Raw genomic sequence first — 16,565 nt, 5'->3', positions numbered from 1 at the left:
AAAGTTGGAAGGTGAATAGGAACACACTCCAGCCTGAAAGGAACAACCGCATCTTGAGCTATTCTCTCTCAAAATATGTTAATTTTATCATTTAAAAAAAAGGCTTCTGCATCTTTGGCTTCGCACAGCAACCAAAGAGGCACAGAAGGCTTCAGCACTGACCTGAAATGCTTTATCTCTAGTTTAATGTTGTGAGGCTTCCGCAGAAGATTCTAACTGGCCTCTGTACATAGCCAATTAAGGGCCATTTGTTCCTCTCAATTGGTTACCTAAATGCTTGTAGACAGGTCAGCCTTCCAACACCCATTCTGCCTCCTGGGGCCAGCAATGCAACTTTGTCCACTTGCCTATCTCTGCAGGGTTTGACAGAGTTCGGTGTCAGAGTTTGGCACTATATTGTGGGTGGAAGTAGTGGGAGGGGAGAAGTTGTTCAGTGTTGATGGCGCAAAATGAGATCTTATAATCCTGAACGAGGCTGCCAAATGTATGTTACAATGTTGTTAGGCACTTGTAACTATTTTGTTTAAAGTAGATGATGTTTGAGATTCCATGTGCTTACTGAGAGAATAAAGACACAGCTTCCATAGGTTTGAATAAATAAAATGAACTTTACAAAATGTAAAAATTAAAACAACTTACTGTATGTAAAAACATACAATTTATACTCTAACATCCAGTATTGATTTGCGTTAACAGACTGTGGTCGAAATTCTTTATCAAATAACAGAATGCCGAATCCCACAGATTTCTCTGCAATGTACTGGCTGTGTTGCGACATAATGGACCAGAGAGAATCATTTAAAAAAAATGTTATCTCCTTCAGAAGTAATTTAATCTTCATTTTTGAAGATTTGACCTCAGAACTTCTTCAAAATCCCTATCGTGGACTGTCACATGATTGCCACATGGACAGGGTGCAAAAAAAGATTATCAAGGATGTTACCAAGCCGAGAAGGTTTGAGTTATAAGGAGAGGCTGGATAAGCTGGGACTTTTTTCCTTGGAGTGTAGGAGGCTGAGGAGTGACATTACAGAGGTTTATAAACTCATGAGGGGCATAGATAAGGTGAATAGCAAAGGGTGGGGGAGTCCAAAACTAGACAGCATAGGCATAAGGTGAGAGGGGGAAGACTTAAAATGGACATGAGGGGCAACTTTTTCACACAGAGAGTGGTGCGTGTATGGAATGAGCTGCAAAAGGAAGTGGTGGAGGCTGGTACTATTACAACATTTATAAAACAACTAGATGGGTTCTGAATAGGAAATGTTTAGAAGGGCTTCAGATTGGTTTTCACAGGTCGGCGCAACATCGAGGGCCGAAGGGCCTGTACTGCGCTGTAATGTTCTATGTTCTATAAACATATGGATATGGTCCAAATGCAAGCAAATGGGATGAGTCTAGTTTAGGAAACCTGGTCAGCTTGGACGAGCTGGACGAAAGCATCTGTTTAACTCTATGTTGTTTGACTCTATGATTCTATGTCCTGTTGTTTCAATTTCTTTCTTGAGGCTGTTTCTAACTAGAATCACAAGGTTGCAGTCCAGCTTGTATTTAACATCACCACTATGGATCTTTTGCAGGCAGTTAGCATCACCAAGCCAATGCTGCCCTGAGGTTCCCTGGGGTTCCTAAGTCAGCCTTCCTGGTCTTCTTTTCCAGCTGTCCTGATCTATCTCTGAGTCTGCATCTCCCTGTTTTGTCCATGCTATATGCGAATATCTAAGCACAAGCAAGGCAGCTCCCACAGTACCTTCCAAACCTGTAATCTCTATTACCTAGAAGTACATGGACAGAAGGTGCATGGGAACACCACTACTTGCAAGTTTGCCTCTAAGCCACACGCCATCCTGACTTGGAACTATATTACCATTCCTGCATCAACATTGGGCCAAATTCGTGGAATTCCAATCTTAACAGCACTACCCGTGTCCCTATTCTCTAATGACATCATTGGAGTTATAGAGTCATAGAAATACACAACAAGGAAGCAGACACTTCGGTCCAACTTGTCCATGCTGACCAGACATCCTGGATAAAGCTAGTTCCATTTGCCAGTATTTGGCCCATATCCCTCTAAACCCTTCCTATTCATATACCCATCCAGATGCCTTTTAAATGTTTTAATTTTACCAGCCTCCACCACTTCCCTGGCAGCTCATTCCATACACACACACCCTCTGCATGAAAAAGTTGCCCCTTAGATCACTTTTAAATCTTTCTCATCTCACTTTAAACCTATGCCCTCTAGTTTCCCACCCCAGGGAAAAGACTTTGTTTATTTACCCTATCCATGCCCCTCATGATTTTATAAACCTCGATAAGGTCTCCAATCCTCCAGGGAAAATAGCCCAGCCTATTTAACCTCTCATTATAGCTCAAACCCTCCAACCCTGGCAACATCCTTGTAAACTTTCCTGAACCCTTTCAAGTTTCACAACATCCTTCCTATAACAGGGAAACTGGGATTGCACACAGTATTCCAATTGTGGCCTAACTAATGTCCTGTACAGCTATAACGTGACCTCCCAACTCCTATGCTCAATGCACTGACCAATAAATGCAAGCGTACCAAACATCTTCTTCACTATTCTATCTACCTGCAACTCCAATCTCAAGGAACTATGAACCTCCACTCCAAGGTCTCTTTGTTCTGCAACACTCCCCAGGAGCTTACCATTAAGTGTATAAGTTCTGCCCTGATTTGCCTTTCCAAAATACAGCACCTCACATTTATCCAAATTAAACTCGTCTGCCATTCCCATTGGCCCATCTGTTCAAGATCCCATTGTATTCTGAGGTAACCTTCTTTGTTGTCCACTACACCTCCAATTTTGGTGTCATCTGCAAACTTGCTAACCATTACCTCCTACGTATACAACCAAATTGCTCAAGATTGGCAATGCACCTTCACCTAACAGAGGTAATGGCATTGTGTTTATACCTACTGAAGTAGTAATGCAGAACACTAATTTAATGTTCTGGGGACAAGACTTTGAATTCCATCATGGCAGATGGTGTAATTTGAATTCAGTAAAAATCTGCATTAAAGGCTACCTTAATGACGATCATGTGACCATTATTGTCAAAACTCATATGAGTCACTTGTGTCCATAATTATTTGATTCTGACATAGTGCCAAGACAGGAAACAGCGGCTTAAAAAGAACACAGAGAGCAGTGGGTAGCTTCAATCTGAGCGCAGCAGAAAGACAGGAGGCAGCAAGTTTAAAAAGAGTGCAGAGAGTGTGGAGAGTTGGAGAGCTTACATCTGAACAGGTCAGGGAATGACATCCTTGCACGGAGTTTTGCTACTGCGGTTGGGGTTGATTTAAATGATCTCATCACGGGATTGGAACCTGTAAGCTAACCACCTTGGAAGGGAGTTAAGCTGGTTACAGGAAGAAGAAAAGCTGTGGGGAAGAAAATAAAAGACAGGAGAAACACCGTTAAGTCTGTCTCAAATTTGGAATAATGTCAAAGTAGCAAAGTTAAGAACAGACTACCTGAATGCATGCAACCTTCACAATAAGATAGATGATCTTGAGGCACAATAGAGGTATATGGTGATGATATAATTGCCAGTACAGAAACATAGCTGCATGGTGACTGGACTTGGAACTGAATATTCAAGGATATTTAATGGTAGGACTTTCAGACAAGAATGAAAAGAAAGGTGAAGTTGAGCTTATAAAAGTGATGCAAACTATATTCATAAAGGAGGATCTCAGATCAGAAGAATAATGCTGTTTGGGTAGAATTAAGAAAAAGTGAGCTGGGGTAGGAAACATTGATTGGAGTTACTTTTAGGCTACCATACAGCAGTGGTAGTGTGGGGTATGGCATAAATCAGAAGATGAGAGAAGTTTGTAGCATGTGCAACACAATAAGCATGGGTGATTTCAATTTGTATGTGGACTGGATAAATCAGAGGAGCACTAAAACTGTGGAGAGTGAATTTCTGTATTGCCTTTGTGATAGTTTTCTAAAGCAGTATTTTGAGGAGCTGATGAGAAGATGGGTTGTTTTGGATCTAGTATTATGTAATGAAAAGGGGCGAATTCATAATCTTCTTACAAAATAGCCTTTAACGGATGAGAGACCACTGTTTTAATTATTTGAAAGTAAAGCAATTCAAACTGAAGCAACGGTGTTAATTTAATTTATGAAAGCATTAGGCACAAGTTGGCTGAACTAGATTAGGAAAATATGTTAAAAGGTATGACAATAAATAGGCAATAGACAATTTTTAAAGAACTATTATATGGCTTAAATCAACTACATATCTTTAAAGGTGCAAAATTCAGAAAGTGTCAGTCAACTGTGGCTTAAAACAAAAGTTAAGAATTGCAGAATATGAAAAGAAAATGCTTATAAAGTGGCCAGAAATAGCAATAAATCTATGGATTGGGACATCTTCATAATACAGCAAAATAAGAACCATGAAACTAATAAGGAAAGGAAGAATAAAATACCAATGCAACCTCACAAAAAAAAAAGTATTGTAAAAGCTTCTACAGGAGCGTAAAAAGGAAATCATAGAATCCCTACAGTGTGGAAACAGGTTCTTCAGCCCAGCAAGTCTACACTGACACTTGGAGCATCCCACCCAGACCCATTCTCCTATAACCCACCTAATCTACACATCCCTGAACACTACGGGCAATTTAGCATGGCCAATCCACCTAACCTGCACATCTTTGGACTGTGGGAGGAAACCCAAACACCTGGAAGAAACACATGCAGACAATGTGCAAACTCCACACAGACAGTTGCCTGAGGGTGGAATCAAACCCAGGCCCCTGGCGCTGTGAGGCAACAGTGTTAACCACTGGGCCACCATTTGGTTAAGATGAATGTCAACCCATTAAAAGCAGAGTCAGGAAATTTATAACAGGGAATAGAGAAATGTTGGAGAAACTAAGTGAGTAGTTTATGTCTCTTTTCACTGAGGCAGATATAAGAAATATCACTGAAGTAGAGATTCAAATGATAAGGGAATTTGAGGAGTTGAATTAAATTAATGTGAAATTAATGGACGGCTTACCTCTGAACAGGTCAGGGAATGCCATCCTCACAGGGAGATTTGCTACTATAGTTGGGGTTGATTTAAATTATCTTATCATGGGACTGGAACCTGAAAGCTAACCACATTGGAAGGGAGTTAAGCTTGTTACAGGAAGTAGAAAAGCTGTGAGGGAGAAAATAAAAAAACAGGAGAAACACCGCTAAGTATCAAGTATGTCTCAAATTTGGAATTATGTCAAATTTGCAATGTTAAGAGCAGACTACCTCAATGCATGCAACCTTCACAATAAGATAGATGTAAGAAAGTTGTACTGGAGAAATTAATGGGCTTGTGGCAACATCTACAAGGGTCACAGGAAATCTCCAATTAGTCTCTTTGTGGAGCTCATTCAGCATGTGCTCCCTTGACAACAGGCAATGGTCTGTCCAGTTGGAACTTATCACCTGAGGCCTTTATAAAGCAGACCCAGGGGTGGGCCTGCAGAATTGACTGCCCAAGGCTGAGATTAGCCTATATATACACCAAAAGTAGATTATGGTATTCAACAATAAACAATGTTCCTTTCCAATCAAGTTTGCTAAGTTATTACAGAGTTGAAGGTTAATCAGCCCCCAGAACCTCATCGTATACATTGAGGGAGGTGATTATAATGATAGTTGATTTAGTGGTCATCAATTCTTAAAGTGTAGGTGTGCAAAGTGATTTAGGTGTCCTTGTCAATAGCCATTTAAGGTTAACCTTTAGGTGCACCAAGTTATTAGGGCAGCTAATGAAAAAGCCTTTATCATAAAAGGTTTTCAGTACAAGAGGATTGAGGTTTTGTTTCAATTACATAGGAGAGACTGTACCTGGAGCACTGTATGCAGTTTTGGACTCATTTCAGGAAAGATATTATTGGCATATAGGAAGTAAAACAAAGCTTCACCAGACTTATTGCCTCGACGGTGAGGCTGTTACACAAAGAGAGATTGGGCAGACCGGGCCTGTGTGCTCTAAGAGTTTTGAAAAGTGAGAGGTAATCTCATTGAAACCTATAAGTACTTAAACAGGATAAATTCAGGTAATTAAGATGTGGGAATCTAGAACCAAAGGAAGAATTAACAAAATAAGGGAATGCCATTTAGGACCAAGTTGATGAGAATTGTTTTTATTCAGAGGGTGGCAAATCTATGCAATTCTCTACCCTAGGAGGTTATGGAAGCTCATTCTTTAAGTATATTTAAAGTAGACATTGATAGATTTCAAATTACTCATGGTAAACTGGGTTATGGGGATAGTGTAGGTAAAAAGTATTGAAATGTTGATCAACTATGTTCATAATAAGTGGACAATCCAGATTTCAGGGGTTGAATGGCCAACTCCTGTTCCTATGTTCTCCAGGGCAATTAGGGATGGACAATAAATGCTTGCATTGTCAGTGATACACACATCACATAAAATAATACATAATTAAAAAGGATTCCGTTTTATTTACTACTCTGTCATTAGTGTTTCTTTTCTTTCAAACCATTAAATCTATTGGTTAAGAGATACAAAGTTCTTTATGTACCATTGGCTTCACTTGCTTGCTCTGTTATCAGTTACCATTTCCAAAATATTGTGATGCAAAACTTTTTCAAACTGAAGAAAGAAGGGAAATGACTACAGACAAAATGCCTTTGTGCCTTTATTTCTGCCTTGTTTAATGGTAGACAATAATTCAAGACAATCCTGTGTTTGATCAGGTTGTAAATATTGATACGATGATGCTGAACAGAAATTTGTTTGCTAAACATATATAATCAAGCCTAACTTCAAAAGACAAAAGCCTTATCCTCGAATTAGAGACCATGCCCATCATAATAATTAGCCATTTGTTGTGTCCAGAAGGCATGAAGAGAAATCATTAATAAATTATTTTAATTTTCAAAAAAATTAAATATGGACAAGCTTGTTGGCCATAAAATGGCCAAGGCTGATCACATAACTAAATTCCCATCGCTTCTGAAGGCCTGTATTATGTAGACATTTCAGCTAAAGCTGTCTGAGAGAAGTTGGAGATGAGCTGTCTGTTTCCAGCAATTAAAAAGCGTCAGCACCCATTCTCCCGCAATGAGTGTTTTCTTTTAACATTTATTTGGTGACCTTGCAACAGAAATTCCAAGGGAAGAGGTAAAGCTACACTGCTAACTTAATGATCTTTCAATCAGCCCAACGAGATGGACCCTCAGCCCTTGAAATGCTTGCTTTTGTTGTATGACTGAAATCAGAGCTTGCTGAAATGCTTAAATGTACAATTCTGGGATTCTAAGTCAGTTAACATTTGATCTCCAGAGACACAAAATAATTTCCTGGTTGAGTTGCAAGCTTGGCTTGGACCTCCATCTCTGTCTCCAATTTGCAGGTTGAAAAGTTATCTATAGTTTGCCTGCAAAAAGGAAACTGTCTAGATATAACTCATCAAGGAAATTATTATTGGACACTAAATTCCAGGAAGTTGCAGCAGCTTCACCAAAACTTGCAATGTGTAACCTGTTTCCTGTCCTGTTCTGCCCCCACCTCCTTTATTTGCTGATTGTGTGTGTACGTATTTTGTGTATGCATACACACATAACACATAGCTCGATTAGTGGGCCAATTCCCCTATATTTTGAAAGTTTTATGAATAAACTTTATCTTTGATTTAAAATTGAAGGAATTTGCTGTGGATTTGTTTCCAAAATTGAATTCCAAAATCCAGAGTTTGGGAATACCTGCCTCAGTTAGGACTAGGAGTAAAAATGAAAAGGAGTAAATCAAATAATACCTTGCTGTATTGGACTTAAGAAAGAATAAACAATCGCAAAATAAATTAGTGCACTTCCTCTTTGACTGTGACACATCATAGAATCATTTCCAAATTCTTTTGCTTCTGACATTTGCCATTGATAGAGATAGAAGAACAGATGGATGTAGGATACCATTTAATTCTGTTCTTAAATTAAGAATGTGACATATTAACGACTAGCAAAAGCAAAAGCCACACAGAGCTATCCAAAAGCAGAAATAAAGAATCAGCAATAATTTTTGGAATCCACATATAAGGAGATATGGAAAATCGAATGAAAACATAAAACGTTTGGAAATCAATGAACTGTCAGATGAATACACATATTAAACCACTAGCAAGCTCAATTATGCCTCATTAGGAAGACTAACAAGATTGGAAACTTTAAACAGATCTTCATTCCTGGAGGACTCTCAAGCAGATGAAAGGGTGAAAGCTGTTGAAGAATGAGCTTTTGTTTTGGAGGACTATAATTTTTCACTTCAAAACAAGGTCAATAAAGCAAATATTATAAATCAGAGAGTAATGCAATAAAATAGACATGGTACCAGTGTACAAAAAAACTAATTATTACTCTCTTAAAAAGAGATGAAACCCAGAAATCTTCACAAGGGATGAGAATGTTGGGACATTAATTAATTCAATGGGAAGATGATATCTATCTCATTCATTAATCATTTCATAATCCCTATATATATATATACATGTATGTCATGTTTTATGTTTATAATCTATTGCGTTCTCCAGAAGCTGCAAAATATTGTATTAGACCTCTGCAGAAATACGAAGCAAAAGCAAATCAAGGACAGGCCACTATTTATCCCTGCTCTGACAAAGCTAGAGCAATTATTTACACACTGGAACACGACTGAAGTCAAAATTTGACTGGACTGTCCTACTCAGTGTCAAGATAACCTAGCGAAGACATTGGTGTGAGACCAATTACTTAGAGATGCACATAATGGAAAGAACCAAAAGAACAAGCATGGCATTCTCCAGACCCAACTTTCATCAGAACCATATACTGTCTTCTAAAATCTCTGTTTATAGCTGATATTCTTTACATATAACTAATCTGAAGATGGACCACTGTTTTTGAAAACTGCTTCGATGTTTGGGATTAAATCTTGCCATCCTTACTACTTAGCCCATAATATATCAACAGCAGTTTAAATCTTGGGCACATTTTTAGTTAAACTTCATTTGTGGTGCTCAAAATTTCAAGGTTACTTTTATAATCTGGCCCATATTTATCCCTTGGCATCATTGCTGGTTGTGGGACATAGCTATGCACAAATTGGCTACTATATATTCCATCATCACAACTGTGGCTGTATGTCAGCATAAATAATTGGCAGCAAATGATTTAAAGTTTCCTGAGATAATGTGGCATTATATATATGCAAGCTCTGTCTTTCATCTCTGTGCTCTCTGCTTTAATTGAAGTTATTTTAGAATCTAACATTCCCCATTGCTATTGTCCCCTATCCTTGGTAGCATTCTGATGATTCTCCATGTACTGCCAGATGGATTTATTCACATTTTGGTTGCAAAATGCACAACATTTGAAAACCATATTGTTACTGTAGTTTAACCACTGCACAGGTTTGCTATTACTGATTTGCTTTTGTACTCCAAGACCCGACAAGTCTAAAATTTCTATTGGTCATTTATGACTTGTTGATGTCTATGTTTATTTCAAATAATTATGTTTTTGAACTGTCAATTTCCATTCATGCATCAATGGTAATTCAAACATCTGTACAATCCAGAGATTTTCAAAAAAATCTCATTTTCATTCACAAATTGTGTTATTTAACCTAGTTGTTCTCAGTTAACACATGCATTTCAAAACATTGATGAATCCATGCATTTGCAAATATTCATTAATTTGACCTTGAGTTGTGAATATTAGAAGTTTGTCCGTAACAGATGTTAGACAAAAGAAACTACCATTACTTGGTTTATCATTTTGTTTTTTTTCTGGAGCAGAGGTGTTAAACTGTATTCCTACAATTCCCTGGCGCAACCCATATCACAGAGAATCACAGAATTACATAATTGTTACAGCATGGAAAGAGATGTTGTGGTCTATTGTGCCAACACGAGCTCTTCAAACAAGTCTCGTTGCCTAGTCCCAACATCCTGCTTTGTCGCCGCGCACTTACACACTATTTTTATTCAAATAATCATCCAAAGCTCTCCTGAGTGCCTCAATCAAACCTGCACCTGATACACTGCCAGGTAGTGCATTCCGTACCCTAATTACCAACTGTGTGAAAAAGACTTTTCTTACATGACCCAGAGTCCAAATGCCTGGATCTCTTCAAAATGTTTTGATACTTTGATTATTTTCCCAATTTTTGCTCTGTCCAGTTCAATTGTGAGCTGTCTTGCTCAGATTACAGTACATTTAAGTGCGACATTTTTTTGCTGTTCAAAATTTGTGGGAATTTTCTTTTTAACTCAGCAAAGGATCATTTTTCTTTGGTAGATTCTGTTCCTAGCTAGTTATCACTCTTTCCCAAGTTAGTGTGGTAACTCAGATATGAGTCGAATGAAATGTAAAATCAATTGACCATGCATAACTCAGAGCACGTGATCCCTTGCTAAAATATTTCAATATCTCTGTTGTTAACCAAAAGTCACTTTGCTGCAGGGTGTCCCAATTCAAATGACCGCTTTAGTGTATCTTTTTTCCCTAGCGTTCTACATGTGAACTGAATAAAATTACTAAATTAGTTGGCACTCACCATCTTCAGCACCACTCTTTTTGTACCTTCTTTATATATGTTGTCTTCTGGAGTGGTTTACAACAAAGAAACCAAACAAAAGATAATTTCAAATGTACTTTGAACCAGCTAAGGAAAGAAAATTAGAACATAGAACATAGAACATTACAGTGCAGTACAGGCCCTTCGGCCCTCGATGTTGCGCCGACCTGTGAAACCAATCTGAAACCCATCTAACCTACACTATTCCATTATCATCCATATGTTTATCCAATGACCATTTAAATGCCCTTGAAGTTGGCGAGTCTACTACTGTTGCAGGTAGGGCATTCCACGCCCTTACTACTCTCTGAGTAAAGAACCTACCTTTGACATCTGTCCTATGTCTATCACCCCTCAATTTAAAGCTATGTCTCCTCGTGCTAGCCATCACCATCCGAGGAAAAAGGCTCTCACTGTCCACCCTATCTAATCCTCTGATCATCTTGTATGTCTCTGTTAAGTCACCTCTTAACCTTCTTCTCTCTAACGAAAACAGACTCATGTCCCTCAGCCTTTCCTCACAAGACCTTCCCTCCATACCAGACAACATCCTGGTAAATCTCCTCTGCACCCTTTCTAATGCTTCCACATCCTTCCTATAATGCGGCGACCAGAACTGTACGCAATACTCCAAGTGCAGCCGCACCAGAGTTTTGTATAGCTGCAACATGACCTCATGGGCTCCGAAACTCAATCCCTCTACCAATAAAACCTAACACACCGTACACCTTCTTAACAACCCTATCAACATGGGTGGCAACTTTCAGGGATCTATGCACATGGACACCGAGATCTCTCTGCTCATCCACACTACCAAGAATCTTACCATTAGCCCAGTACTCTGTATTCCTGTTACTCCTTCCACAGTGAATCACCTCACACTTTTCCGCATTAAACTCCATTTGCCACCTCTCAGCCTAGCTCTGCAGCTTATCTATGTCCCTCTGTAACCTGCAACATCCTTCCGCACTATCCACAACTCCACCGACTTTAGTGTCATCCGCAAATTTACTAACCCATCCTTCTACGCTCTCATCCAGGTCATTTATAAAAATGACAAACAGCAGTGGCCCCAAAACAGAACCTTGTGGTACACCACTAGTAACTGAACTCCAGGATGAACATTTCCCATCAACCACCACCCTCTGTCTTCTTACAGCTAGCCAATTTCTGATCCAAACCACTAAATCACCCACAATCCCATGCCTCCGTATTTTCTGCAATAGCCTACCGTGGGGAACCTTATCAAACGCTTTACTGAAATCCATATACACCACATCAATCGCTTTACCCTCATCCACCTGTTTGGTCACCTTCTCAAAGAACTCAATAAGGTTTGTGAGGCAGGACCTACCCTTCACAAAACCGTGTTGACTATCCCTAATCAAAGTATTCCTTTCTAGATGATTATAAATCCTATCTCTTATAATCCTTTCCAACACTTTACCCACAACCGAAGTAAGGCTCACTGGTCTATAATTACCAGGGTTGTCTCTACTCCCCTTCTTGAACAAGGGGACAACATTTGCTATCCTCCAGTCTTCTGGCACTATTCCTGTAGACAATGACGACATAAAGATCAAAGCCAAAGGCTCTGCAATCTCCTCCCTAGCTTCCCAAAGAATCCTAGGATAAATCCCATCTGGCCCAGGGGATTTATCTATTTTCACACTTTCCAGAATTGCTGACACCTCCTCCTTATGAACCCCAATCCCGTCTAGTCTAATAGCCTGTATCTCAGTATTCTCCTCAACAACATTGTCTTTTCCCTGTGTGAATACTGACGAAAAATATTCATTTAGTGGCTCTCCCATCTCTTCAGATGCCACGCACAACTTCCCACTACTGTCCTTGACTGGTCCTAATCTTAATCTAGTCATTCTTTTATTCCTGACATACCTACAGAAAGCTTTAGGGTTTTCCTTGATCCTACCTGCTAAAAACTTCTCATGTCCCCTCCTGGCTCTTCTTAGCTCTCTCTTGGGTATTATTGGATGGGTATATAAAATACTATCACCCCTATGATTCTTTTCTCTATATCCATTAGTGTTATGCAATCTAGTGACCAATAACATTGCAGCATTTAAAGTACAAGATGTTCCAGTGCATGAAATATTTGTTCCTGACTCGTAATAGGGGCAGGACTCTTTTGAAGAGTTATGGTAAGTTACTGAGATCAGTTCAAGGGTCAGTCACAGAAGTTCAAGTTTGTTTGTGAGAGGGAGTCAAAGAAAGTTAGTTCTTGTTGCTAAAGTGCTCCCGTTAACTGGTTTCATGCAGTCTGGCTAAGAATGGTCTGCAAATTGGTGTTTTCAGTTCAGAGCAGCTGGAGAGCTGGAATTATGGCAGATTTTAAAAGTTGCAATGAACTCTTGTGAAACCAGGTGGGATGCAGTCTAAGGAAAGGAGGTTGAGTAGCTGAGAGACCGACATTTGTTGATCGTCGTGTGACTGAAGAGCTACATACAAAACACAGCAACAGATTGCTTTACAAAAATTAAAACAGCTTTTCTCTTTTGATATGCACACTGATTTGTTGAGTATTTTCTGCCTTAATTAAAAAATGACATTGTCCATTGAAGCAGGTAAATGAAGCATGCATACTACAATCATCTTATTACTTTACATTGATTATCTGTAATTATAGCATTGAAAAATGATTCTATTCATTTTTAGCTTCAGCAAAATTTATCGAGAATCAGATGTAATATTACAATAGAAGGAGAGATTATATTCCATTTGACCTATTGGGTCATTGACTGTAATAAAATCATTTGCTCAAAGAGAAATTTGTTAAGTCTAACTTTATAATAAGAAATGATCATTTGTGCTTTTTAGTTAAACTAAATTATTCGTTTCCTGTTTACATCAGTCTGCTTGTAAACTGATTATTTCTTCTAACTCAATTGAGGCAATGTGTAGTGGCAGGCTATGTGGTAACAAGGCCTGGTGTGTGGGGTGGGGGGCTGGGACATGGGAGAGTTTAGGCCCTAAAATTATTGAACTCAATATTGAGTCCGGAGGGCTGTAGGGTCCCCAAGCGGAAAATGAGGTGTTGTTCCTCCAGCTTGTGTTGGGCTTCAGTGGAACATTGTAGCAAGCCAGAGACAGAGATGTTGGCCAGGGAGCAGGGTGGTGCATTGAAGTGGCAGGCAACAGGTAGTTCAGGGTCTTTTTTGCGAGCAGAACGTAGATGTTCTGTGAAGCGGTCGCCAAGTCTATGCTTCGTTTCCCCAATGTAGAGGAGACCACATTGTGAGCAGCGAATGCAGTAGACTAGATTCTTGAAGTGCAGGTGAAGTGTTGCAGCGGAAGGTGCCGAAGGGCTGTGGGGAGGTGTTGGGGGTGAAGGAAGTATGGACCAGGGTGTCCCAGAGGGAATGGTCCCTGTGGAAGGCGGACAAGGGAGGCGAGGGGAATATGTGTCTGGTGGTGGCATCTTGCTGGAGGTGGCGGAAATGGCGTCTGATGATCTTCTGGATGTGGATGCTGGTGGGATCGTAGGTAAAGATAAGGGGAACCCTATCGCTGTTGTGGGAGGGAAGAGAAGGGGTGAGGGCAGAAGTGCAGGAGATGGGTCGGACCTGATTGAGGGCCCTGTCGACAACGGAGCTGGGGATTCCTCGGTTGAGGAAGAATGTGGACATTTCAGAGGCTTCCTTGTCGAAGTTGGCCTCATCTGAACATACGCGACGGAGACAGAGGAATTGAGAGAATGGGATGGAGTCTTTACAGGAAGTGGGGTGTGAGGATGTATAGTCCAGGTAGCTGTGGGAGTTGGTGGGTTTACAGCATCCGCAGTTCTTTTGGTTTTTATTCAGATTTGATGGAGATGGGTGGCAGTCTGATTTGCTTACAAGACAATTTAATTATTTTGAAGACGGCTATTAGGGATACTAATACAGCACAAAAGAAGATCATTCAGCCCATAGTGCCTGGGCTGGCTCCTTAGTAGAACTATTGATTCCACTCCTTACACTGTCCTCACAGCCCTGCACATATTATCGTATATTTAACTGAATCTCCTTTGAGTGCTACGGTTGTTTTTGTCTCCAAAACCCTTTTAGCTAGTACATTCCGGATTACAATAACTTGCTGTATTAAGATATATGTTTCTTTCTGTTTCCTTTGCCAAGATTTTCTGAATATTACTCATTCTGCCACTGAAATGGTCTTCACTTTATACATTCCATCAGAACAATTCATGATTTTGAATGCCTCCATCAAATTTCCTCTTGCAATCTCTCTGTCTGAACAGCCACAATCTCTCTAAATAACTGAATTCCCTTATCCTGTGTCCCATTCCAGTAACTATCTCCATGCCCACACTGAAGCCTTGACACTCCTCCTAAAGAACCATTTGGAACCTCTGAGAGCATCTTATCATTTTCTTTATAGGTGTAAGATGGGCACAACCAGCTGTGAAATTGGCTGACTAGTGATGCTCGATTTTCATCCAATTTTTGCTCTGTCCATTCTGATTGGAATTATTAATGGCTTGTTGAAGCATAGAGCATTTTGGGACTGGCTCCATAGAACAGAATCTGCAGTTACGTTACCCATGTGATCTTTGGCCGTTTGTTTAACTGCCCAAAAAATCCGAGACATTCAAAACCACTAGGATTTAAATTCAATCAAGCTCAGCCAGTGTGAATGCTACTGGGTGCTTGCTGGGCTGGAAGGATATCAGGAATACTTGGCTGCATTAGTTAATACCCCACAGCAATATGTGCCACAATGGTTCATATGACATGCATTCAAAGATCAGCAATGGTTCTTGTGACGCGCATTCAAACATTATCAGTGTGGGATGCTTTGGCTGCCTATTGACATGGTGATAGTGTACTTACACAAAATGTTGTGGAGACAATAGGGGGGTTGGGATAACAGGTAATGTCACTGGATCAATAAACTAGAGAACCAAATTAATGTTCTGGAGATATTGGTTTGAATCCCACTATGCAGAACGGTAAAACTTGAATTCAATAAAAAAAAGTGGAATAAAAAGCTAACCTAATGACAACCATTGATGTTAAAACTCATCTGGTTCACTAATGTCCTCTAGGGAAGGAAATCTGTCAGCGTTATCTAGTCTAACTTTTACTTGACTCCAGACCCATACAGTGTGATTCACTGAGAAAACAAGGTGCAGAGCTGGATGAACAAAACAGGCCAAGCAGCATCATAGGAGCAAGATGCTGCTTGGTCTGCTGTGTTCATCCAGCTCTGCACCTTATTGTCTCGGATTCTCCAGCATCTGCAGTTCCTACTGTCTCTGATTCAATGTGATTCACTGTTAACTGCCCTCAAGGCAGTAAGTGCTGGCTTGGCCAGTAATGCCCACATAGCCAATGTATCCCACTAGACAAAATATTCCAAGACTCATTCTCTGGGCTCACACTGTTGTGAGGATGTTAACAATCTGGATTGTTTTGTTTGACATTGCTACCATTTTTTACTATCCTTTGCGATGTTTTGCTTTTATTCATAGTTTTAATTTTCATTCTTTTGAATTAATAATTAATAATACTTCATCCTATCTAACACAATGTCTGTGTGTCAAACTGGTTGTCATAAAAATAAGATTCCTCTGTTGTATCCATGACAAAATTTTTATCATTCCAGGGACGATGTCGACAGGAGGATATGGAGAATCACATGACCCAGGGGCTACCTGCTAATAACAGGCAAGTGGCAAGTGTGGATGTTGGACTTGTTGTGTTTTATACCCCAGAGATAGGCGGATATGACATTCACAAACATAGAGTCATAGAGTCGTACAGCACAGAAACAGACCTTTCAGTCCAACTTGTCCAAGTCCATATCCCTCCAAGCTCTTCCTATTCATGCACCCATCCAGTTGCCTTTTAAATGTTGTGATTGTACCCATCTCCACCACTTCACCTGGCAGCTCGTTCTATACACGCACCAGCCTCTGTGTGAAAAAATTACCTCTCAGG

General features: G+C 39.8%; 1 long non-coding RNA gene across 1 annotated transcript in view; it reads left to right on the top strand.

Moving 5' to 3' along the window:
- Positions 1-16,270, top strand: part of LOC125483688 — a 227,389-nt gene extending 211,119 nt beyond the window's left edge. Inside the window, exon 6 of the long non-coding RNA XR_007262637.1 lies at positions 16,231-16,270. This is a non-coding gene — a long non-coding RNA (uncharacterized LOC125483688). The remainder of the gene's footprint in view (positions 1-16,230) is intronic.
- The last annotated feature ends 295 nt before the right edge of the window (positions 16,271-16,565 follow it).

Source organism: Rhincodon typus, chromosome 8 (genome assembly GCF_021869965.1).
Source record: "Rhincodon typus isolate 14 chromosome 8, sRhiTyp1.1, whole genome shotgun sequence".
In the NCBI taxonomy this organism is placed as follows: Eukaryota; Metazoa; Chordata; class Chondrichthyes; order Orectolobiformes; family Rhincodontidae; genus Rhincodon; species Rhincodon typus.
Note: the sequence above shows the minus strand (reverse complement) of the source record. Positions and strands in the feature narration are given on the sequence as shown.